We start from the raw sequence: 24,221 nt of genomic DNA on the forward strand, positions 1-24,221 counted from the left end.
TTCATGACAGAGATATGATTCTCATGAAGTGCATCGACTAGGGGAGGTCTGCAGTGGAAATTCTAATAGCCTTATCTTTCCTAACTATATATGTGAAGTTCAGTGGCAACAATGCACCTTTGATTCGGTGAAAGTCAAATTGAGGAACCTTTGCCTGCGATATATGCTTTTGATTCCGGAAACAACCCTATGGGAGGAAAATTGGCTCCTAGAGATGCAGAAATTGAAGGGCTTCGAGGCCTGGGACATTTCTGGGATCTCCCAGGTAGTGGATTTGCTAGAGGGTAGAGATATCATCCCCTTCTCCTCTCTACAGCATGAATTTTGATTGAATGCTTACCAGCTTTTGAAATAAGCACAAACACGACATGCTTGGCAGGCTGAGGGGCTCCCTAGAAAAGTCATCCCAGAATTCACTCTATTGGAAGGTAGCTGCTTACAGAGCAGCTGGGAAAGGGTGATGTCTCCCTATCTCACAAAACCTTAAACAAGAACATACCATACACTCTACATAGGCTGCAAGAGGAATGGATTGAAGATTTGGGTGACCTGGAGGATAGTGATTGGGAGGCAGCCCTCATGCACCCGAGGGATGTGGCAATAAAAGCTAGGGTATGTCTAATTCAATTTAAAATCCTTCACAGAGTGTACTATGATAGACCGAGACTACATGTGAAGGGGAAGGCACAGAACCCACATTGTCTGTGATGTAACAGGGGGCTCCTTTTTCCACACAATCTGGGTCTGTCCAATAATCCAAGAACATTGGGTTGCAATCACTGAGGAACTCAGTAGGATCCTAGCGAAGTGCCCCGCTAAAACCCAAATCTATCCTTCTGGGGATTCCCAATGACATTGACCTGCCGCAGGCCAAGATTTTTGTTCTGTGGCTTTGGCCTGGTGATGTCAAAGAGGGAAATAGCCTGGTACTGGGGAGTGGGTGAGAGCCCCACAGTACAGGATGGGAAGTGGGGCATGGATGTGTATATGGTGGCAGACTAGTTTACCTAACACAAATAATTGGTCTTGTCGACTAACATGTTGTCCTTGTGACCAGATCTGTAAACAATCAACTATTCATGTATTGTTTTTTTGTAAATTTTATACTGACTTAAGGACTACTTTTATCAAGCCTCTGATGAAATCTTTAAATTTTAGACAATGTAGACCGGTCTACTTATTTTTACAATTGCCCCCGGATTTGTTTACATGTGTAGTAGTGGCAAGGTTTTTGAGGTCCATTATCACCAGAAGAAAGTTTTTAACTGATGCACCCTAAATCTGTAAATGTTTTTTATTGAATCTGTTTTTAATGACTTGAATACCTTTATCTTTTTGAATTTGTACTGAACTGCAAACCTTTACGATTCTTTGTATGAATCGAATTAAGTTAAATTGATTGATTGACTTAGGGAGTCAAATTCAAGAGAAAACACATAAAATGTAAATGAAAAAAAAATCTAGACCTATAATTTCACAGTTTGGCTCAGGTGCTTGTTTCTGGCAGGATATGGAGGGCGTCCCATGCATAATGACATTTTTTAGCTCTTGATCAGTGAGAGATTAAAAATAAAAACAACTAATGTACTTTGCACCTATATCAGCCTTTGCACCTCAGCCCTACTTTGCACCATTGAACAATCGAATGTAGTCAGTAAGTCCAACACCCTTCATAGTGTTTTGTGAGATTAGAAGCTGCATTTTACACCACGATTTTCAAAAATATTGACAAAAAAAATACAAGTTTTAGGGGCAGTTTTGAAGTGATACATACCCAGGGCTGGCTATAGCGCGGTGTGTCCAGTGCAGTAACATCGGGACGCAACCTGAAAGGGGGGGCGGGGGCACCGACCTCAGAAGTGAGTGCTGTGTTTAGAAATAACATGTTTTAAAAGTGCCTGTCGTAGAGTTCCTTGTACATCCAGTTTTCAGGCAGCAATAAAAATGTCATGGTAACTCTTGTGATTAATGTTCTTGCTAGGGAGAGAGATCGGAGTTTTGTCTTGTCAAAGGATGTTATGACTGGCAATAAAGTAGCGCAGAAGGTTAATATGCCTGCTGCAGAGAACAGAACTTTATTTTATGTTGATAGCTGAGTGGAATAGTGAAGCCAGCCTTTACCAGCACTTTAAAACTAATGAAACATGTGTGAGAGAGGGGATATGGAGAGGTGAGGGGCACTTTTGTCAGGTGGGGATGAGAACCAGAGTAGGAGGTCATGGGGAGGGGCTTCCAAAATAGAATTCCGCACCAGGCGCAACCAGCGTGAAAGCCAGCCCTGAATATACCAGGACATTAGAGTCGCCATGGTACCCAGCAGCACTTTTTTTGACAGCAACTAGTTGTGCATGTACCTCCTGAGAAAGGTGTGAACACAGTATAAGACACTGGTTGCCCAGAAGACAAATGTAGTTCTGTCATAGGATAAACTTTGCTCCACTGGATGGAACATTAATGAGATGCTATGCCAAGGGAAATACTACCATTTGTGTATATCTCCTATGGAGATAGAAAGATCAATGTACATTTTGCTCTCTTGTGAGTACTTTGAGAAATGTTGTGTGGAAATATTTACTTCTTGTACTGAAAATACTTTCCTGATGAATCCCCAGGATAAGAATGTGATTCGACATTTTTGTGAATTTTGTGATTATTTTAATAAGACGGTTAATTTTAAGTTGAAATCTATTGCAAATTGCAATGATAATGATAAGAGCAGTACCATACCTTTTACTTGCTAACATGGTTTGTATAAAACAATAATAAACTAATAAATAGATAGATAGAAACAAAATAAATACACATACAGTGCCAGGAAAATTGTTTATCGGTATTCCAACATTTCTGTTGCCAGAAACTAAAATGCAATGCCGTTGTAGTGCAGAGTGCTGCCATTACTCACCAGGCGTGCCCACTCTGCATAGGAATGTTAGCAGTGCTTAATTTGTAGGATTTCTTTATTGAAATGCTGGCCTGGAATTGCTTACTGACAGTGCCGCTGCCCTCAATTACAACCACTGTTGCTGACCATTATCAGCACAGAGTGCTGAACCCTGCAACAATAGATTATAAAACACCTAAAAACCAATGCGTAATTTGACCCGGTGATTTCCAGTACTCAGCACCTGCACTTAACCCTTTGAGTGCATTCGTCGGCCAACGGCCATCGCAAGCACTCTCTCCGTAGTGCTGGGAACGTCCTTTGGCCGCCCACTCCGCTAAACCGCTGCACCGTGGCCAAATTGCAGCCGCTGTTAAGCAGTTAATTGTCAGCACCGGCCCTTATGACAGCCTTTCACATGGTGGAGCTGTTTGGCTAATTAAGAAATGAGCACAACAACAGTTTTCTATGAATAAATATTCACTAAAAATTACTAATACTTGCCCCCGGAGCAATTCTTATGCTTTGGAGGCCTTGAATAGTCTGAGTTGTCACACTTGTAGGAGTGTGATGATTAGTAGTTGTGTTGGTACTGTCATTGGTAGTACTGACTGGCATGGGTAAAGTCTAGTGCAAGCTGCAGTGGCCTACGGAGCAGGACCCCGGCAATTGTCTTTTGTTTTCTATATACAAATGAAGCACTGCCGAAAACGCCACCACTCCTTCTACAGCAGGAAGGATGATTGAATAGAAAGGGGGCGGAGGGACCTCCTCATGAATTGTAGAAGTGGTAGCCTGAAGTAGTGGTCATCTCTGCAGCTTTTGATTTACCTATCTTGCCATAGCTTAGGGACCTCTCAAACTCATGTCTCATTTAGGAGTAAAGAATAAGGATTTTGCACATCAAATAAAGCTTCAATGTTGTTAATTGGAAATGCCAGTGTTGTTTCAACAAATGGAAGTTCAGTGTACAATGGAAGCAGCCCTTCTTCTCATAAGGAGCATCTAAGGGTTAATTTGTTTGTTTTTTCAGTTGCCTGTTCTCTAAAGCGAAAGCTTTCTATGTATCCATATGTTGATAAAGCTCTGTAAGACATTTTGAGATATTGTGGTTATTCCTAATTCCCTTTTTATAGTGAACATTGGCTGTCTATTCAGAATGGTTTTGGCTGCTAATCTGCTATATTATGTATTTTAGTCCATGGCTCATTCATTTCTATCTTGGCCAAGCTTCTTGACTATTCCTAAATCTTTTTAAGTGCTTTAGTTCAATATTCCTGTTTAGCCTCCCTTATCCTTTGGCATGTATGCATCTATATCATCTTTCCGTGCCATGATCATAGTAATTATTATCCTGCTGTATGATTTGTAGGTCTATCATATCTGTGTTGTCTGAAAAGTCGTTTAAACTGAGTCTTTGAGATTTCCTGTTGTGAACCAGTTGGCTACAATTTCGTTTCAGTGACATCTGTGTCTTTCTTCTATGAGTGGGTGGAATGTTTTGTTCTGCTTTGGAATTGGTAAATTGTGGTCACTTCCCAATACTCTTTAACACAGAGTTCTGGCCAAATTTCAGCAATCTCTGCGTGCAGGATCTTTTCACCCTCAAGGCTCCAGATAATGCCAGCTGATGAGCGCGAAAAAGATTTGGCATCCCTTGGTGCGATTTTCTGATGCAGGTGTTCGTGAGCAGTCGCTGTCAAAGAGCTGCCTTTTGAGTAGATTTGCTGCCACTCGAGTAGATTTTCTACTCGACCATCAGCGAAATCAAATCGAACTGCTGCGCCCACTTGCACAACACACAGTGTCGTTTGTGCTGATTTTGCAGCACTGCTCACGCTACCAGTGGGACTTTGCAGAATCTCATGGAATTTCTATATAACTCCATGGATTTCCACGAAGTGAAACGCTGCATGTTCTGCTCACCCCTACTTTCTCCATTTGTTTCTTTTTGGAACCTGTGCTGAGACCCAGAGTGCAGTGTTCAGGGGGGCTGAAGGGGTTGATGGAGAAAATAATGCTTCAGGTAAGTGTTTTACATTATTCTGTTGGATGCGCCTATGCGGTTAAACCTTTGAGTGAACATTGTGATGTTCACTTACAAATTAGTTAGAATTCAGTGTACCTCATAGGATATCTATATATCAGACACACACGTACAAGTGTCCCTTTAGTTTATTGCAGTTCATTGTTTTACCAGAAAGTTATACCACAGAAGTGTTCCAAAGTGCTATATACCAACTACATGCTATACATTGCCTTTGTTAATTTGTACAATTGTATCTCCGTGCATGCTTGCATAAGCTCTCTTTGTTTAACAATAATTATGACTGTTATGCATGGCTCTCACAGAGTGTCACTATATTGATTACAAGATTTTGAATATGGTTATTCACTGCCTTGACATGGCAGGAAACAAAAGTTGTTTCCCACTGTTGCTACATCATGAATGAATTCCAGGCCAGGGTGACAGGGCTCTCAGAGAGTCATTCACAATGAGGCTGGTAAAAAGCAAGTTTCCAGCCTTGGGAGAACAGGCACAGAGGGTGGTGGGACTGGGTAGCGGAAGGCCAGGTATTATTTTTATATTTGGAACAGTGAGGAGATAATGTAATATGTATCATAAAATGATAGCTTTATAAACAAGCATTTGCAATGCATAAGGTCTCGCATTAAGAAAGTTTGAGCTATTGGTATTGTAAATGACACATTTTTTAATTATGTGTTGATTTTGAAAATAGCAAAAATAATAGCTTTGTCATTTACAGTGCCAATAGTTATAACTTGTGACACCTATAGTATTTGTAATGCAATATGTGTTGTATTCACGTGACTTAGATGTATTGATATTACAAATAACAATGGCTTTTAATTTTTTTAATAATTACAACTTAAATAAAAGTTATTGTAATTTATAATGGCAATAGCTTATACTTTTGTAAATAACTTTTGTGAAGAATATGGTCAGTGTATTTTATTGTGACGAAAATCCAAGAACAGAAGTGAAATACTAACCTCTTTTTGTGACATTTGTAATAAAGCTTGAAACATTGAGAGAACATATTTGACCCAGTTGTTGTTGAATGGTTGCACAGATTGATGCTGTGGTGGGGCTGAGTGATGTTGTGGTGGCGACTAGTGATGCTGTGGCATTCAATGATCCTGTGGTAGCGCATAGTGATGTTGTTGTGCCCCTTAGTGATGCTGTGGTGGTGCTGAGTAATGCTGTGGTGATGCGATAGATAGAGTAAGTGGGATAGATAGATAGAGTGAGGGCGATAGATAGATAGAGTGAGGGCGATAGATAGATAGAGTGAGGGCGATAGATAGATAGATAGAGTGAGGGCGATAGATAGATAGAGGGAGGGCGATAGATAGATAGAGGGAGGGTGACAGATAGAGTGAGGGCGATAGATAGCTAGACAGAAAGATAGAGTGATGGCGATCAGTATCTAGATAAATAGAAAGATAGAATGATAGATAGATAGAGTGAGGGCGATAGATAGTGAGGGCAATAGATAGATAGATAGATAGAGTGAGGGTGATAGATAGTGAGGGCAATAGATAGATAGATAGAGTGAGGGCGATAGCAAGATAGAGTGAGGGCGATAGATAGATAGATAGAGTGAGGGCGATAGATAGAGTGAGGGCAAAAGATAGATAGATTGATAGATAGAGTGAGGCAGATAGATAGATAGATAGATAGATAGATAGATAGATAGATAGATAGATAGATAGATAGATAGATAGATAGATAGATAGATAGATAGATAGATAGATAGATAGATAGATAGATAGATAGGACCCGATTCACAGAATGAACTTAATCCTCAATCCTAAACTTACTACTATTTTGGTATTCACAGAATGCACTTACTACTTTTGGCATTCACAGAATGAACTTACTACTTTTAGTATTCATAGAAGTTAGGATTTTGTCTTAAGTTTGTCTAAAGACAAACTTAAGACAAAATCCTAACTTCTGTTAAGACAAACTTAAGACAAAATCCTAACTTCTGTGAATACCAAAAGTAGTAAGTTCATTCTGTGAATGCCAAAAGTAGTAAGTGCATTCTGTGAATACCAAAATAGTAGTAAGTTTAGGATTGAGTCTTAAGTTCCTTCTGTGAATCGGGCCCATAGATAGATAGAGTGAGGGCGATAGATAGATAGATAGAGTGAGGGCGATGGATAGAGTGAGGGCGATGGATAGAGTGAGGGCGATGGATAGAGTGAGGGCGATGGATAGAGTGAGGGCGATAGATAGAGTGAAGGTGATAGATAGATAGATAGATAGATAGATAGATAGATAGATAGATAGATAGATAGATAGATAGATAGATAGATAGATAGATAGATAGATAGATAGATAGATAGAGTGAGTGAGGGCGACAGATAGATAGTGAGGGCAATAGATAGAGTGAGGGCAATAGCAAGATAGAGTGAGGGCGATAGATAGATAGATAGAGTGAGGGCGATAGATAGAGTGAGGCCGATAGATAGATAGATAGATAGATAGATAGATAGATAGATAGATAGATAGATAGATAGATAGATAGATAGATAGGTAGATAGATAGGTAGATAGATAAATAGATAGACAGATAGATAGAGTGAGGGCGATTAGATAGATAGAGTGAGGGCGATAGATAGATAGAGTGAGGGCGATAGATAGACAGAGTGAGGGAGATAGATAGATAGACAGATAGAGTGAGGGTGATAGATCGATAGACAGTTTTGCTATTCTATGCTTTGTTTTGTTATGCTATGCAATGCTTTGTTGTGTTTTGCTATGATTTGTTATGCTATGCTATGTTTTGTTGTGTTTTGCTATGTCTTGTTATGCTATGTGTTGTTGTGTTTTGTTTTGCTATGCTAGGTTTTGTTATGCTATGCAATGTATTGTTATGCTATGTTTTATTATGCTATGCTATCTTTTGCTATTCTATGCTTTGTTTTGTTATGCTATGCTATGTTTTGTTGTGTTTTGCTATGCTGTGCTTTGTTATGCTATGCTATGCTATGTTTTGTTGTGTTTTGCTATGCTATGCTTTGTTTTGCTATGCTATGTTTTGTTATGCTATGTTTTGATATGCTATGCTATGTTTTGTTATGCTATGCTTTGTTATGCTATGCTATGTTTTGCTATGCTATGCTTTGTTATGCTAAGCTATGTTTTGTTATGCTATGCTATATGTTGTGTTTTATGATGCTATGCTTTGTTTTGCTATGCTATGTTTTGTTATGCTATGCTATGCTATGTTTTGTTGTGTTTGATATGCAATGTTTTGCTATGCTATTATATGTTTTGTTTTCCTGTGCTATGTTTTGTTGTGTTTTGTTAAGCTATGCTATGTTTTGTTGTGTTTTGCTGTTTTGTTATGCTATGTGTTGCGTTTTGTTATGCTATGTTTTGTTATGTTATGCAATGTTTTGTTATGCTATGCTATGTTTGTTTTGCTATCCTATGCTTTGCTTTGTTATGCTATGCTATGTTTTGTTGTGTTTTGTTATGCTATGCTATGCTTTGTTGTGTTTTGATATGCTATTCTTTGTTATGCTATTTTTTGTTATGCTATGCTATGTTTTGTTGTGTTTTATTATGCTATGCTTTGTTTTGCTACGCTATGTTTTGTTATGCTATGCTTTGTTATGCTATGCTTTGTTATGCTATGCTATGTTATGCTATGTTTTGTTATGCTACGCCAAGCGTTGTTTTGTTAGGCTATGCTGTTTTGTGTTTTGTTATGCTATGCTATGTTGTATTTTGTTATGCTATGCTATGTTTTGTTGTGTTTTGTTATGCTATGCTAGGTTTTGCTATGCTTTGCAATGCTATGTTTTGTTATGTATGCTATGTTTTGTTGTGTGTTGTTATGCTATGCTATGTTTTGGTGTGTTTTGTTATTTTGTTATGCTATGCTTTATTTTAAGTTATGTTATGCTATGCTTTGTTATGTTATGATAGAGTGAGGCAGATAGATAGATAGATAGATAGATAGATAGATAGATAGATAGATAGATAGATAGATAGATAGATAGATAGATAGATAGATAGATAGATAGATAGATAGATAGATAGATAGATAGATAGATAGATAGATAGATAGATAGATAGATAGATAGATAGATAGGACCCGATTCACAGAATGAACTTAATCCTCAATCCTAAACTTACTACTATTTTGGTATTCACAGAATGCACTTACTACTTTTGGCATTCACAGAATGAACTTACTACTTTTGGTATTCACAGAAGTTAGGATTTTGTCTTAAGTTTGTCTAAAGACAAACTTAAGACCAAATCCTAACTTCTGTTAAGACAAACTTAAGACAAAATCCTAACTTCTGTGAATACCAAAAGTAGTAAGTTCATTCTGTGAATGCCAAAAGTAGTAAGTGCATTCTGTGAATACCAAAATAGTAGTAAGTTTAGGATTGAGTCTTAAGTTCCTTCTGTGAATCGGGCCCATAGATAGATAGAGTGAGGGCGATAGATAGATAGATAGAGTGAGGGCGATGAATAGAGTGAGGGCGATGGATAGAGTGAGGGCGATGGATAGAGTGAGGGCGATGGATAGAGTGAGGGCGATGGATAGAGTGAGGGCGATGGATAGAGTGAGGGCGATAGATAGAGTGAAGGTGATAGATAGATAGATAGATAGATAGATAGAGTGAGGGCGATAGATAGATAGTGAGGGCAATAGATAGAGTGAGGGCAATAGCAAGATAGAGTGAGGGCGATAGATAGATAGAGTGAGGGCGATAGATAGAGTGAGGCCGATAGATAGATAGATAGATAGATAGATAGATAGATAGATAGATAGATAGATAGATAGATAGGTAGATAGATAAATAGATAGACAGATAGATAGAGTGAGGGCGATTAGATAGATAGAGTGAGGGCGATAGATAGATAGAGTGAGGGCGATAGATAGACAGAGTGAGGGAGATAGATAGATAGACAGATAGAGTGAGGGTGATAGATCGATAGACAGTTTTGCTATTCTATGCTTTGTTTTGCTATTCTATGCTTTGTTTTGTTATGCTATGCTATGGTTTTTTGCTATCCTATGCTTTGTTTTGTTATGCTATGCAATGCTTTGTTGTGTTTTGCTATGATTTGTTATGCTATGCTATGTTTTGTTGTGTTTTGCTATGTTTTGTTATGCTATGTGTTGTTGTGTTTTGTTTTGCTATGCTAGGTTTTGTTATGCTATGCAATGTATTGTTATGCTTTGTTTTATTATGCTATGCTATCTTTTGCTATCCTATGCTTTGTTTTGTTATGCTATGCTATGTTTTGTTGTGTTTTGCTATGCTGTGCTTTGTTATGCTATGCTATGCTATGTTTTGTTGTGTTTTGCTATGCTATGCTTTGTTTTGCTATGCTATGTTTTGTTATGCTATGTTTTGATATGCTATGCTATGTTTTGTTATGCTATGCTTTGTTATGCTATGCTATGTTTTGCTATGCTATGCTTTGTTATGCTAAGCTATGTTTTGTTATGCTATGCTATATGTTGTGTTTTATTATGCTATGCTTTGTTTTGCTATGCTATGTTTTGTTATGCTATGCTATGCTATGTTTTGTTGTGTTTGATATGCAATGTTTTGCTATGCAATTATATGTTTTGTTTTCCTGTGCAATTTTTTGTTGTGTTTTGTTAAGCTATGCTATGTTTTGTTGTGTTTTGCTGTTTTGTTATGCTATGTGTTGTGTTTTGTTATGCTATGTTTTGTCATGTTATGCAATGTTTTGTTATGCTATGCTATGTTTGTTTTGCTATCCTATGCTTTGTTTTGTTATGCTATGCTATGTTTTGTTGTGTTTTGTTATGCTATGCTATGCTTTGTTGTGTTTTGATATGCTATTCTTTGTTATGCTATTTTTTGTTATGCTATGCTATGTTTTGTTGTGTTTTATTATGCTATGCTTTGTTTTGCTATGCTATGTTTTGTTATGCTATGCTTTGTTATGCTATGCTTTGTTATGCTATGCTTTGTTATGCTATGTTTTGTTATGCTACGCCAAGCTTTGTTTTGTTAGGCCATGCTATTTTGTGTTTTGTTATGCTATGCTATGTTGTATTTTGTTACGCTATGCTATGTTTTGTTGTGTTTTGTTATGCTATGCTAGGTTTTGCTATGCTTTGCAATGCTATGTTTTGTTATGTATGCTATGTTTTGTTGTGTGTTGTTATGCTATGCTATGTTTTGGTGTGTTTTGTTATGCTATGCTTTATTTTAAGTTATGTTATGCTATGCTTTGTTATGTTATGCTATGTTTTGTTCTGCTATGTGTTGTGTTTTGTTATGCTATGTTTTGTTATGTTATGCTATGTTTTGTTATGCTATGCTATGTTTTGTTTTGCTATCCTATGCTTTGTTTTGTTATGTTATGCTATGCTATGTTTAGTTTTGCTATCCTATGCTTTGTTATGCTATGCTATGTTTTGTTGTGTTTTATTATGCTATGCTTTGTTTTGCTATGCTATGTTTTGTTATGCCATGCTATGCTTTGTTATACTATGTTTTGTTATGCTAAGCTTTGTTTTGTTATGCTATGCTATGTTGTGTTTGGTTATGCTATGTTTTGTTGTGTTTTCTTATGCTATGCTATGTTTTGCTATGCTTTGCAATGCTGTGTTTTGTTATGTATGCTATGTTTTGTTGTGTTTAGTTATGCTATGCTATATTTTGTTGTGTTTTGCTATGTTTTGTTATGCTATGTTTTGTTATGCTATGCTTTGTTTTATGTTATGTTATGCTATGTTTTGTTATGTTATGCTGTTTTGTTGTGTTATGTTATGCTATGCTATGTTTTGTTTTACTATGCTATGTTTTGTTTTGCTATTCTTTGTTATGCTATGCTTTGTTTTATGTTATGTTATGCTATGTTTTGTTCTGCTATGTTTTGTTGTGTTATGTTATGCTATGCTATGTTTTGTTTTACTATGATATGTTTTGTTTTGCTATGCTTTGTTATGTTATGCTTTGTTTTGTTATGCTATGTTTTGTTATGCTATGCTATGTTTTGTTGTGTTTTGTTTTGCTATGCTATGTTTTGTTTTGTTATGCTATGTTTTGTTTTGCTATCCTATGCTTTGTTTTGTTATGCTGTGCTTTTGCTATCCTATGCTTTTGTTTGTTATGCTATGCTATGCTGTGTTTCGTTATGCTATGCTATGTTTTGTTATGCTATGCGGGTATGTGAGGGTATGTGAGGGTGTGTGAGGGTGTGTGAGGGTGAGTGAGGGTGAGTGAGGGTGAGTGAGGGTGAGTGAGGGTGAGGGGGTGAGGGTGTGTGAGGGTGAGGGTTTTTGAGGGTGATGGTGTGTGAGGGTGAGAGGGTGAGGGGGTGTGAGGGTGAGGGGGTGTGAGGGGGCGTGAGGGTGAGGGGGGTGAGGGGGTGTGAGAGTGAGGGGGTGTGAGGGTGAGGGGGTGTATGGGTGAGTGAGGGTGAGGGGGTGTGAGGGTGAGTGAGGGTGAGTGAGGGTGAGTGACGGTGTGTGAGGGTATGTGAGGGGTGTGAGGGTGAGAGTGTGTGAGGGTGAGGGGGTGTGAGGGTGAGGGTGAGGGGGTGTGAGGGTGGTTGAGGGGTAGTGAGGTTGAGGGGTGTGAGGGTGAGGGGGTGCGAGGGGGTGTGAGGGTGAGGCAGTGTGAGGGTGAGGGTGAGGGGGTGTGAGAGTGAAAGGGTGTGTGAAGGTAAGGGTGTGTGAAGGTGAGGGGTTGTGAGGGTGAGAGGGTGTGTGAGGGTGAGAGGGTTTGTGAGGGTGAGAGGGTGTGTGAGGGTGAGAGGGTGTGTGAGGGTGATGGTGTGTGAGGGTGTGTGAGAGTGAGGGGGTGTGAGGGTGAGGAGGTGTGTGAGGGGTCAGGGGGTGTGAGGGGGTGAGGGCGAGTGAGGGGGGGTGAGGGCGTAAGGGTGAGTGTCTCCAATGAATGTCGCTGCTTCGCCTTCTTTGAAAATGTTCAGTGCTGCAAATAGAGCATGCCGCCCTAATTATCACCAGAAAAGCCAAATTCTGGAATAAATTTTACAATTTTTTCAAAAAGCGCTGCTTTGATTGAAGCAAAAACAACCTGTTTGTCATTAACACCATAAAGGTTTACCAATGAGAGTCCCTACGGAGTTTATACTTGACCTTGCAAAGTTTTCCCTGCAAAAAAACTTTTTTACATTTGATGCTGAATTTTTTTATCAAATCAAGGGGGTGGCGATGGGTTGCCCCTTTGCCCCAGAGCTAGCCATAATGTTCATGGGGTTATATGAAGAAAAATTCATATATCAAACCAACCCTTTCAGCAGTAATATATCCCATTACATGCGTTACATCGATGACATCTTCTTGGTGTGGACAGGAGGCCATGAGGATCTCAGCCAATTCGTTTGCTGGTTGAATTCAAGAACGGTTGATATCCAGTTCTCAGTCTCAGCCTCAAATGAATCAATTAACTACCTAGACGTCAAAGTGGAACCTCAGGATGGAAGCTTAAGTACTACATTGTTTCGTAAACCTTCTGACAGGAATAAGGCATTACATTTTTCTAGCAACCACCCTCGTAGTTTGAAACAGAACTTGCCCTTTGGGCAATTTCTGAGAATACACAGAAACTGTTCCACGAAGGAAGAATATTTCAAACACGCAGAACTTCTAAAAGACCGTCTTATTCAGAGAGGGTACCCCAAAAAACTTCTAAAAAATTCCCTCAAACGGGCATGGTGGACTCCTCGAGAGACATTGTTGGTCAAAAGGAGTAAACCAGACGTTAAAAGGATGGTATGTGTTACCACCTTTTGTCCAGCGTCAAATTTACACAGGAAGCTCATCACGTCCAACTGGCATCTGCTTAAGAACTTGCATGAAGATTTCTCAGTGCCACCACTTTTTGCGTATAAAAAGGACAAAAGTGTGGCCAATTACGTTGTCCGGGCGGCACTACCAACTACTAAGGCACCGACATTACAAAGCCTGTTCGGATTACCTCCGGCCAAAGGACACCATAAGTGCGGTACATGCACCTGCTGTGCAGAGACTATTGAGGACTCAGTTTTCACGTTCGACGATATCCATTGGAAACATGACATCTTTACTAATTGCAAGTCCAAGAACGTAGTATACGCCATTGTGTGCCCATGCCCTCTAGTCTACATTGGAAAAACAACGCAAGAAATCAGGAGCAGGATCACGCAACATAAATCGCGTATCCGCAGGAGAGTGGAGAATGCCCCTTTGGTTAATCATTGGGCGAAATGTAATCACGCAAACACTGATCTCCGCTGGACCGTGCTGTCCAAAATTGAAAAAAATCCGAGGGGCGGCGATTTGGATGCCCAACTGTCTCAACGAGAGGCAATGCTTATAATGAGGTTCAACACCGCCACGCGGGGGTTAAACGAAATTTCGGAAATTTACAAGCCCACAATCTAAGGCGACAATCACCTTCATTACATCTATTCCAAGCCTGGTTTTGCTCCACAGTTATGGTTAGACTGACCCTGGGACTACATATCCCAGAAACCCCGGAGACCTGGTAATAAACAGGAAGTACAGACACGACACTTCCACTCGAGGACTCGAGGACTTCAGCGGCTTCAATCAGACTAGCCGCCCCAGGAGAAGGATACTAGCCTTCTTGCTCACATTGGTACGTGACTCCGCATTGCGGCTTGATTACAACGGTGGCGTCCAGCGCGCCAGACATCTAACGCGTCTCTCGCTCCATTTTTACAGGAAAGGAGCAGACGCACAATACAATCATTCGCGAGCAGCTAGCTGTACCATAGCCGGTAAGTACTAGTGCTCCCCGCATCGGCCCGCCTATGCACAGAATGAAAGTACAGAATGAAAGTATGGGGAAAATGTGACACACCAATAATTGTTGTCGTGTTTTCTGCACAGCGGCTGTAATCACGTTTGTTGGGAAATACCATACCTTCGGGATACTTCACTGCCTGATATCTATTACGCTGTGACTATCGGATTAAGGTAGGAGGCTGCATTGAGGCACAGGGAGTTGATCCCTACTTGTAGTTAGCTGTCTACATTCTAGACACATGCGCTAAACTCAGCAATTTTTATTTTTTCAGAACCATTCGGTCCTGAGGAGAACCCCACACTAATGACAGGGGTTTGAAACGCGTCGACCACCTTTCAGTCCAACATCTGGTTACCCCTAATCTTGTTTTGTATTAATTTGGCTTCACGAGAGTGCTTGTGACTATTACAAACTGCAACAAATTGTCAAAATATGAAAAGAAATATTTTAGGACTGATTTACTAACCGATGTTTGGACGCATTGTTTTTGTATTTCGTATTTCACTTCATTGTTTTCACTGGTTTGACAGGAGTGTGCATGAATGAATGGTTAGGTATGTTTGATATTGGATATCCTTGTACATATTGTATATAAAGACAGTAGTGCATTTTGTATGTTGTATTTTCCAAGCACGATAAACAGTGTGCTAATATGAAAAATGATCATGTCACAATTATGAATAAACCTTTATGGTGTTAATGACAAACAGGTTGTTTTTGCTTCAATCAAAGCAGCGCTTTTTGAAAAAATTGTAAAATTTATTCCAGAATTTGGCTTTTCTGTTGTTTAATTAGTCTGGTTGGACTCAGCCTTTCTGAGTAAGGAGTCAAGGCCCTTGTTGATTCTTGCCCTAATTATCACAGCATGAGGCCCCAAAGTGATAATTATCACAGCATGCAGAGAGGCGCCCCACACTTCTGGAGCACTCAACTGCACATTAATTATAGTTGAGTGCTCCAGCAGCCTGGGGCGCCTGTTGACATGCTGTGATAAGTGGGGTCTCATGCTGTGATAATTGTTACTTGCGGCGCACAAGTTGTTCCACTGTGAAGCTCATTCACAGACCTGAATCGGCTCGTGCCCATCCTACAATAAAAACGGGGCGGGAACAGGATACTGAATTTCGCCCCTCCAGGACTCCCTGACCTGCCTCATGGTTGCCAAGGCAATATTTCTAAAAATGTTGTCGTGCTACCGTAAGGCAGGTCATGGAGTCCTCGAGAGGCGGGATCCAGAGCAGACAAATCTGCTAAACAGGAGCTTTTTCCAATGGCAGGCCTCAGTTTCCAGAGGCCTGCCAATGGAAAAAAGGGGCGTGGCTTCACGCCATACTGAAATCCCCTGCTCACAATATCTCTTTGCCTGCAGCAGGGCCTTGCCCTGCAATGCAGCCTTCGACCTAAAAATGAATAACAAGGATGATTTTCATCTCAGATGTCTGAGAGATGTCATAGACAACATGTGCTTCACACTCATTGCCTATTTGATGTCACTCAGACCCCTTGGTGAACAACATTCTCGTTAGTCACTGATACCCATCTATATTCTATATGTTCCCTCAAACACCCTGTGGAATGATCTCATTTGAGCCTTTTACTGCAAACCTACTGGACCCAGAATCCGCATTAGAAATCACTACTGGGCTCACCTCTACTTCAGCCGAGTTCCTCTGAGGCACAAACCACAAACTTTCAGAATATGCAGTCATTTGGTTTAATGTTCATTGCATTTTGCACACACTCTTCACAGAGCAAAGGAGCTAAGCACCCTCAATCAATGGCCTGCCTAAGTTCTTGGAGTTGAAGAGCAGGCAAACATCCCCTTCAAGATGGAAACACCAGAAACCACTGAGGCTAATACAAGTTGAGCCCTAGGAGAGTCAGGTGCTAGTTTCAGGCAGAGGACTCTGAAGAACATAATAAGAAGCCAGGTAGTTATGTAATCAGCTGCTGTAGCTAGAAAAAGTTAAAGGAGACTTACCTGGTGATATGTGGTAGAAATAATGCAGACACTGAGCAAATGGCTATCACCAGGCCAAGATAACACTCAAAATGTGAAGAAAGGTGCAGGGAGGGTGATCAATACCTACGGCAAGGATCTGAAGACTGTCTCAATGCATCAAATGTAGAATGAGCCTGACATATGTTCTGACCGCACTTTCATTCTACTGAAGTCTCTGAAAATCTCTCAGCCTGATTACCAGTGTCTGCTTCCGGTAGGTTTGAACCTTCTGAGAACTACTGTTAGTGGGCTTGTGAGTAGTTTCTCAAGAAGAAAAGTTCTCTAAAACCAGCTTTTGCAAACATCACTTCTGTCTCTCGTACTTTGAATAGGCTCTTTGCAAAAAGGAAAGGCAAGAGAGGTGTTCAGAAGGAACACTGCTCTGTGACAACACACCAACTAACTTCTTCTAATGCCACTTTAAAAGTTTACCTAAATTGACGATGCATATGTGCAGACACCTCTGTGATGAAAAGGGATGTATGTGGTTACAACGTATACTTTTACAACGCCTACCTTTACAACGCATTTTTTACACCGCAACATCCATTACAACGCATTCCATTACAACGCATGCCATTACAACGAAATCTTTGAAAGTACCTTTACAGCGCATTCCACTACAACGCAAACTACATTTACAACGCATACCATTACAATGCATACCATTACATTGCATGTATGGTAAGTATTGGATAGTGTAGGGGTAAAAATTACCATTCTAACTCCAGGGGGTGCAACAGTAGGGTAAGTGTTGGATAGTGTAGGGGTTAAAATTACTATTCTAACTCCAGGGGGTGCAACAGTAGGGTAAGTATTGGATAGTGTAGGGGTAAAAATTACTATTCTAACTCCAGGGGGTGCAACAGTAGGGTAAGTGTTGGATAGTGTAGGTATGCGTTGTAATAGTATGCATTGCAATGACTGCGTTTTAAAGGTATGCGTTGTAGTGGTATGCGTTGTAGTGACATGTGTTGTAATGGTTGCATTGTAATGGCATGCGTTGTAATGGATGTTGCGTTGTAAAAGTTTCGTTGTAAAGGTAGTGCGTTGTAAAAGTTGCGTTAAAAGTGTTGTTTCCCGATGAAAAGTGGTTGTGCACTTTGCAAAGCAGTCAGACAGCAGCACTGATGAAATTTCTAACACAAAATGTATTTTGGGTCAAAACGTTGATGTAAGTGCAACAGTATTGACTTCAGATCACAAAGAGTCAAACCCTAATAATGAATGAAGGCATATTGGGGAGGAGTTGCTGGGGAAGCAGAGCAGCACAGACACTGACATGATTTCATGCAAAGCCAGATCTAGTAAAGAAACTAGCATCAAATTTAGGTATCAAATGAAATCAGACAGAAACAATTTAGAGGAATATCGCTTGATAATCTCAAGCGTAACGTAATTTAGGCAACAGTGGATACATGTAGAGGGCACCACATTGATTAGAGAATGAGTGCATCTGTCAGGATCTTTGGCAAGAAAAATCTGTTACAAAATGGTAAATTTACCAAAATTACTGTGCATTTATTTTACACATTTATTAAGCGCACAGTTACCCAAAAGGTGTCCTGGCGCTGGATGTTTTGGGTGCTTCCCTTCTACGTAATATTAAGCTACTTCCACAAGAAGGATGTACTACTCTCAACTGTTATCTGCCAATAGCAAGAGTTCCAGGAGTGTCTATGAATTAACTCTTCCCTCTTGGGAGAGAGGAGGCTGGCTGCTCCCACACAGGTTATTGTATTATTGGCTTGCTCTGAGAAAGAGGCTTTACCACCTGTCCCAAAATTGGGCCGCAGAACCCTTCTTTTTACATTGTTTTCAGCGAGGTTGACATATTTTCTGTAAATTTGGTAATCCATTTTTTAAAGAAGTGAATTCTAAGCCTCAAGTAACATTTTATTCTGTATACTTATATCAAGCGATATTGGAAAATGCCACTACTACATGTCAATATCATTCATTTAGGGGTCGATTCGGATTCTGGAAAAACCACTCTGAATAGCCGTACGGAGCGTTTTCTCAAGTACAAATCGTACCCTGCGGCGTCCCGTACGTACAATGAAGTACGATTCATACCAGGAGCAGGACTCCGTACGAATCGTACAAAGACCGTACAACTCGAATCTCCGCACGATTCTCCCTCGGAACCCGCTGTAGGCGACATCCGTACAGTTCGAAGCAGGTTTTCCCGACCCAGCAAGTACGATTCGTGTCGGATACGAACCCTACGATGCTTTTTTTACGGGAGCCCAAAACGCAGGAGACAGATACGGAACGGCCCCCCCGGGTACAGTGCGTACACCCCATGTTTGCAGGGGTACGGTGCGTACCCCTGCGATCATGGGGTGTACGCACTGTACCCCTGCAATCATGGGGTGTACGCACCGTACCCCATGATCGCAGGGTGTATGGTGCGTATACCCTGCGATCATGGGGTACGGTGCATACACCCCATTATTGCAGGGGTACGCACCGTACCCCTGCGATCTTGGGGTGTACGGACTGTACGGTGTGTATGTGATTGTGTGGTTGTCCGTACGAATCGCCCTTACCTGACGTGGACCGTACGAATCGTGTCCTCATACCCCGGTCCGGTTCGTACTCGTCGGGTCGTACAGCATGTTTATGAATCGTACGGTTCACTGTGAGGGTCCGTGTCGTACGGTTTCACCCTTGCAATTCGTACGGTTTGTGACGATTCGGACGATTGAGGAGATACGGATCGTACTATGCAATTCGTACGGATGTGTATGATACGTAAGGAGAGGGCTCCGGATACGATTCGGGCGGACGCTTTTTTCCCGAATCGGAAGCGACCCCCAAATGTGGAAATAATGAGAACTTCAGAACACATTTTGCAATCCTTGGCTAGAGCTACCACATTTTCTTAAGGCAATGAATTTAAATCTTTTGAATCACTACAAAATACTATAATGGGGTCACCACTTCTCAAAAGTATTTTTCAGATAACCCATTTAAATATAACTGATTTTTTTAATATGTTACTGGAAGCAAGGCAAGACGGCTACGAAATGGACAGGGAAATAGACCAATTGAACCAGCATTCCATTAATTCCAGAATGCATACAAAGGACCCTTTCAAATTTGCAGAAGTTGTTCAATCCGCCGAGACGCCTTTGTTCGCGCTCTATTAAATGTCAAAAATAAATAAATAAATAAATAAATCCTGTACAGCTAGCAGTGCTTCAGTATCAGACCATATTTGACTTTCATGTGTCTAATGATCAAGGATTATGTCTCAGGTGCTCGGAACCATGAGTTGGTAGGCTGCACGCGTTTTTTTACCTGCTTGAGCCTTGGACATATTGGAGACATATATCAAATGTGATAAGTTACATGCCAGAAAATGTATTTTACGTAGAAACTATCATAGTCATTTTTAAAACAATGAATTAGGCGCCACATGTGACATTGTTTAGGTATTTTGCCATTTTAACACTAAGAGGTTTACACAATCTATAGAAAGACAAAGATTTAATAAGAAAGAAAAATACATATTCATCAGGTATTATAATTTTTTTAATTTTTACTTCGTCTTGCATGGAATCACAAGGACACCATTTTGTAAATATTGGAATGAATTGCTACTGATATTGTCCTTTCTTTCGCCTAGAGAAAAATATTCTGTACACAAATTATATAGTGTTTTAATTAAGAGAAACTTTGCAACATGCACAGCTTCACTTAATTCTTTGGCAGACGAAGTCATTCCATGGTGAAAACATTTAAAGCCTTTTTACTGTTTTGGAAGTCTAAATGTGGCAACTGCCGTAATAAAGGACGAGCATTCCTAAAATAATCCGTTACACATCATTAGTGTGCCACTGGGAGCCCTCAATAACTCTCTGCAGGCAATTAGATATAAACAGGCATTAAAATAGAAGTACAGCGTTTCCATAGACCGTTCCCACCTTTAGGAGCTATCGGAGTGCGGGACACTGAGTAGCGCCGTGGCCTGCCTTTGAAATATAAAACGCTAGGTGCAGGAACTCTCAGGATGAGTCGAAGCTGGTAGAACAGCTGCCTGGCATCAGCAGGGGAGTGAAATATGAAACGTTTGCAGCACCTCTCATTGAGGCGCTGTCAGAGTGAGTAGCCCCGAGTACCACCGTGGCCTGATACCAGCCTGCACTTAAAATAAAATATGAAGCGTCCTGTAGTCAGGGTTTGTCAGAGTGTGCAGCAAAGCGCTGCGGCGTCGGCCTGTCGCAAGATGGGACTTGAAATATAAAGCGCTTGGTTCAGCTTCCTTAATTCAGGAGCTATCAGGGTGAGCGCCAATGCGTGTCAATGCTGCCTGACATGAGCTGCGGCGTGGATGGGTCTTTGGGGCTGCTGCCACCCATGGAGATCTGAGCTCAGAGACGGACTTGGAGCCCTTACAGAGCACTGAAGTGCTTTACAGAGAGGTGAGAGGGGCAAAGCGTGGATCCTCCCTGGCCATATGTTGCAAGGGCCTCTCTTCAAAGATCTCCTGCCAGGCCAAGGCCATTTTTTGATCTCTGAGGTGGCCGGCACAAACTAAAATGCCAGGTACCTCTCAATAAATGTCGTGGGGGCGGCATCATGCGATTCGAGAGGTGGTTTAAGGATGGGGGTGATAGAAGGGGAAGAACCAAGGATGAAGATTGGGTAGGTAAAGGCAGTAAAGAAGATGTAGGGGAGAGAGAGGAGGAAGAGAGACAGGTGGACTGGAAGAGAAGAACGGGAAGATATGGATAGAGAGGCAAGAAATACAGGCAGGAGAGAGGGGGTGGCTGGGGGGAATGGAGGACAGATCGGTACGGTAGGGCCACACACATACCAGGGGCCTACTGACCACAGCCTGGAGCCTTCTACCAAGTGATAAACTCGAGCTCTGCTCACACCCTAGATATAGTAGGCACTGCCTCCAAACACTGCCCATCCTAACAGCCAACTGCTCTTCTATAAACCTTCTCACAACGCGAGTGATGCACGAAGCGCCATAATGGCTTCACTGATTCAACGTACCAATCAGCAGTACTTCCTTAAGCTGGTATCCTTGTTGCTGTTGCTTTCATAGCAAGGGTTTGCTTATCCACACGTATATCCTTTGTGCAAGACCAGGCTACTTAAAACTACATTTACTAAACCTAACATTATAAGGCTCAGAGGTAGGAATCTCTCTAGAACTATGCCCAGGACACATAGATATATACTGACGTCACATACTGGGCTAGGTCCCAAAAATGTTTTGAACATGCTTTCAAAAGGTCGTTCGGACCCGAGACTAGCTTGTGATAAGGGTTTCGATCTTGCCCCCAATGTTCTAACTGAATATCTGTCCCACTCTAAGGATGAACTCTAATCTACATCAACTCAAGTTAGTACCTCGGTAAGAAAGCATTTGCTATAGAGAGCACTGCCATCCGGTGTCTGTTAAACAGGCCATTGTTGAGATCTCATTAGAAAACAGCAGGCGTTTGACAGGATGCTAGCTTATGGCTCTACAATGTAGCTATTTAGACAACTTAAGTAGTAACCAAAACCGTGCTGGAAAAGTAGCAGGTGGCCTGCGTGAGAGTATTTAAGGACTTCAACACCCGCCATGTTGGCTGCTATCTTAAGAGCATTAGCAGTGAAGGATGCTCCAACACGCTTTGAACAAGGTGCGCCTCAATTTCATGATCTTACTTTTGTCAATAGTTGCAGATAGCTTTGAATATTCTTAACTGGAGAAGTATGGCTCAATGGTTAGAGAAACAAACTCTGATGCAGAGGTCTAGCCCGGGACCAGGGTTCAATTCCCCGCCTTGGCGTGTCTTGGGCTCAAAATTCCACGGACCTGATAATTCTCGCCTCAGTGCCTATTCCAATCATGGAGTCCCACTCTGCAACTCTGGGCAATAGCTTGCTTAATCTCCACAACGGCCCCAACAATGCTAAGGATGCCTGGCCGCCACCTTGGGGGTGCCCAGGAGTGGAGGCCTCACAGGAAAAGCCAGGATGGGTTTCACAGCGGTATTCGTACAAGCGCCTTTAGACCCCTGTGGGTGAGTAGTGGCTATACAAATATCAATTTACAACTGGGACGAGAAACAACCACTGATCAGGCTTCAGGGCATCTTCATGGAAACTGGTTGTGCAGATCCATCGACCACTGATCCCACATTGCTCTTCACTCATTCTACTCCGTTCAGCAGACAAAACTCTCTCCCTCGGGGAGCTGTTAAACCTCGGTCACCTAACTGAACACAGGAAAGAGAAGTATTTTGCTGAGCATCACCTTCATGTATCCAGTGGTTCGAGATTACAACTACGCACAGTATGGAGCTAGTATTCCATTATCTCTGAATTTTCACATAGAACCCCGATATAGTATAGCCTTATAGCCCACCGTAGCGGGCTATACCGGCTATTAAAGGCCCGCTGAATCGTTAAAGGCCCAAGCCGAAGGCGAGGGACTTTAACGAGACAGCGGGACTTTAATTGCCGGTATAGCCCTGCTACGAAGGGCTATAAGGCTATTAGAACATTCTGCCACTAGAGGGCAGAATGTTCTAACAAATTAAACAAAAGGTTCTCGAAGCTCGAGGGGATATAAATCCCATCGAGCTTCGAGAAGCCTTTGTAGAACATTGGAATGTTGCTCTGCGGGCCTTTACCGGCCCGTAGAAGCAGAGAGCCCTCCATTCCATTGTCTGCAATGGAGCTCCCAACATTCCAATGTTCTAATACTAGTTAAGCATGCTTTGCCAGAGTACCCAGGGCCCATAATGAAGTGTGCCGCAGCCTACATCTTCCTCCAGTGGAAGACGCACATTCACAGATTCATTTTCTTACTGGGTAGGGATTGATATATAGTGCAGAGACGATGACCATCCTACAGTTAAGACACAGGTGCTGGGCTAGCAAAATAGCCATAAAAATGTACACTCAAAACTTATCCAAGCTATCAAAAGTAACAGCCTCCCTGAAGGATGTTTAACTGCATCATTCACATACAGCAGTGCTCGGACAGGGGTCGGGGGCATTGAAACCTGGTCTTTACTGATGCTCCCAAGCATAACCAGGGCCACTGGAATTATGTGATATGCGGCCACAGCGATTTTCACATGATTATAAATTTGCTGCATTTTACATAATCCATCGTCTCCAGATTTTAACAAAAATAATTGGTCCTAGCTCTCACGGTTATAAACTGAATAAAAATGCATTGAACTGCATTGTCACGCAGTTGAAGGCCCTTTGCAAAGGTCGACTAGTTACATTTTTGTCACATTTTTGTACATTTTCTCTGCCTGCTGCTGAAAAATGGAAAGAGGCTGGAGAGCGCAGCGATGGTAGGGAAATGTAATGTGTAGAGGCTTTTGCAGACCACCACAGTAGCGTGGGGCTCTGGAATGTGCATGTTATGGCTTGTTAACAGTTTTACAAGCAGTGATGACACATGGCAGCGATGGGGGCGAGTGGGGGAGCATGATGAAATTGGGTACATAGAAGCCCCCAGGCCCTGAAGCCCCATTATGCTTAAAAA

The sequence above is a fragment of the Lissotriton vulgaris genome, chromosome 9 (genome assembly GCF_964263255.1).
Source record: "Lissotriton vulgaris chromosome 9, aLisVul1.2, whole genome shotgun sequence".
Classification (NCBI taxonomy): Eukaryota; Metazoa; Chordata; class Amphibia; order Caudata; family Salamandridae; genus Lissotriton; species Lissotriton vulgaris.